This window comes from Solanum tuberosum, unplaced genomic scaffold (genome assembly GCF_000226075.1).
Source record: "Solanum tuberosum cultivar DM 1-3 516 R44 unplaced genomic scaffold, SolTub_3.0 scf00359, whole genome shotgun sequence".
Taxonomy (NCBI): domain Eukaryota; kingdom Viridiplantae; phylum Streptophyta; class Magnoliopsida; order Solanales; family Solanaceae; genus Solanum; species Solanum tuberosum.
The window spans coordinates 164,607-167,918 of NW_006239281.1; positions in this window are offsets into that span (position 1 = coordinate 164,607).

Below are 3,312 nucleotides of genomic sequence, written 5' to 3' on the forward strand. Positions count from 1 at the left end.
GATAACTTTTAAATGATTCATATATATTCACATTTGTTGTGACTTATTTTATTTTTTTTAAAAAAGAACTCGAAAAATTTTAAAATAATATATTTTGAAGTTAGAAGACCTTATTAACTTGATAATACATTTGTGACATATATATATATATAATAGTAAGAACCATTTTGAAAAAAACTTCCTGACAATCTAAATCACATAAGTAGCATTGATAAATAAAGTCATTCTTTTGTTTTGAGCATCAAAAAAACAAATCGTAACAATTCTCTAACTCTTGAGAAGTTAAATAATCTTGGAAAAAGATGTTCAGAAACATATTGTAATCATTTAAAATTTATTAAATGATTCGGAATATATTAAACTCATAAATATATTAGCCCAAATAAATTATAGATTAATATAATTGGGCTAATTATTCAAGTCCAATAAATATGAATTTGATTAAAGTCATATTAATTGATTTGGGCTATAGATGAGCCCAATTTACTAAGTCCAATGTCATCTTATCCTAAGAGGCCCATTCTTTTGGTGCCACGTGGCAAATGACATGGCATGCCAAGTCAAACAGGAAGCGAATAGGATCATGACATGTGTCAAAGATGACAAACCCGCTCCATAAAGCCTATATGTCATGTCACTTAAATCTGATTGGCCGAAGGGAATCATGTTCCAATTGCAACTCCTCTATTCTAAAACTATAAATAGGGGTCTTCATAATTCAGAAAGAGGACATAAAATTCTAAACAATAAGCTAGAGAAAATCCGTGGTACAAACGCCATAAAATTCTCTATAAAGCTACAAGTTTAAGAATTCAAGTATTCAAGTTCAAGAACGATTAAGATCAAGACCATCAGATTCAAGAACAAGCTCGAAGCCCTTGAATTCAAGCAAAAGTCAAGATCAAGATAAAGTTCAAAGTTCAAATTCATTGAAGATTCAAGATCAAGCTTTAAAGCCTTTGAATTTACATTTGAAAAGGCGAATTCAGAGGAATCATAGAGATTGTAACACTCGCACTTTGAAATAATAAATACGATTGTTGCTATAATTTTCCGTTCTTGATTATTGTTTTCTCGACGTGAATTTTATTGTCTACACATATATCTACATCACAAGAGAAATTGTTAATAAAAATAAATAAATTTATACTACAGTAAAAATTAAACTAAAACAAATTTCAATTGGCGTTATTACAAGTCATATGAACTTTTATTCATTGAAAATAGTGAAATGTTAAGAAATAGTAATTCAGTAAAACAAAAGAGCAATGTTTATATAGTAATAACTATTTTGAAGCAAACTTCCTGACAATCTAAATCACATAAGTAACATTGATAAATAAAGTCATTTTCTTGTCTTAGGCATCATATAAACAAATCATGACAATTCTCTAACTCTTGAAAAGTTGAATAATTTTGGAAAAGATATTCAGAAGCATATATCTACATCACAAGAGAAATTGTTAATAAAATCAAATAAATTTAGACTACAATAAAAATTAAACTAATACAAACTTCAACTGGTGTTATTAAAGTCATATAGACTTTTCTTCGTCGAAAATACTTAAATATTAAGAAATAGTAAATCAATAAAACAAAAGAGCAATGTTTATATAGTAATAATTATTTTGAAGCAAACAACCTGACAATCCAAAATCACATAAGTAACATTGATAAATAAAGTCATTCTTTTGTCTTGAGCATCAAAAAATAAATCGTGACAATTCTCTAACTCTTGAGAAGTTTAATCATTTTTAAAAAAAAAGATATTCAGAAGCATATATCTACATCACAAGAGAAATTGTTCACAAAAACAAATGAATTTAAACTATATCATGTTAACTTCATATATTAGAACATTACATACTAATGTATATACTAAGCAAAAAAAAATTATTATATCATTAGAATTATTTTCTCAAGTACTCGAGGTTAAGGAATATACCTCTTACGATAGAGCAATTTACTTCATCAGACTAGTGGTACCTCGTATTCCGCTAAACTTCGAACTCACTTAAAGACAATAAATCACACGAAATATTTAAAATGCAAGACGAAGAAGAAGAGTAGAAGATTATAAAAAATTTTGGTTGAAAAATGAGAGAAAACCTGTCTATTTATAGTCTACAAAGGGTAGTATGAGCAAACGTTTTTTGTGTCTTATTTGAAAAGTCATGACCTTTTCGAGAAGTCACAACCCTTTGAAAAAGTCACAACTTATAAAAAAAGTCACAACTATTTGGAAAAGTCACAGCTCATCGAAAAATCACAACCCTTTGAAAAAAGTCACAACTTATCAGAAAGCCACAACTCATCAAAAAAGTCACAACCTAAGTTAGGGATATATGAATTTATACTACAATAGAAATTAAACTAATAAAAACTTCAACTGACGTTATTATAAGTCATATGAACTTTTATTCGTTGAAAATACTGAAATATTAAGAAATAGTAAATCAGTGAAATTAAAAAGCAATGTATATATAGTAATAACTGTTTTGAAGCAAACTTCCTGACGATTTAAATCACATAAGTAACATTGATAAATAAAGTCGTTCTCTTGTCTTGGGCATCAGAAAAACAAATAGTGACAATTCTCTAACTCTTGAGAAGTTGAATAATTTTGGAAAAAGATATTCAGAAGTATATATCTACATCACAAGAGAAATTCTTAACAAAAGCAAATGAATTTAGACTACAATAAAATTAAATTAATACAAACTTCAACTGACGTTATTACAAGTCATATAAACTTTTCTTTGTCAAAAATACTTAATTATTAAGAAATAGTAAATCAATAAAAAAAGGGCAATATTTATATAGTAATAATTAATTTGAAGCAAACAACCTGACAATCTAAATCACATAAGTAGAATTGATAAATAAAGTCATTCTTTTGTCTTGAGCATCAAAAAACAAATCGTGGCATTTCTATAAATCTTGAGAAGTTTAATAATTTTAAAAAAAGATATTCAGAAGCATATATCTACATCACAAGAGAAATTACATACTGCTGTTGTTGTGTAAACTAAGAAAAATAATAATATTATATCATCATAATTATTTTCCTCAAGTACCCGAGGTTAAGGATTATACCCTCTTACGATGGAACAATTTACTTCATCAGAATAGTGGCACGTCATATACGCTAAACTTCGAACTCACTCAACGACAATAAATCACATAGTAAAAATTTTAAAATGCAAGAAGAAGAAGAGTAGAAGATTAAAAAAAATTGTGGTTGAAAAATGAGAGGAAACTCCTCTATTTATAGTCATCAAAAGGTAGTATGAGCAAGTGTTTTTTGTGTCT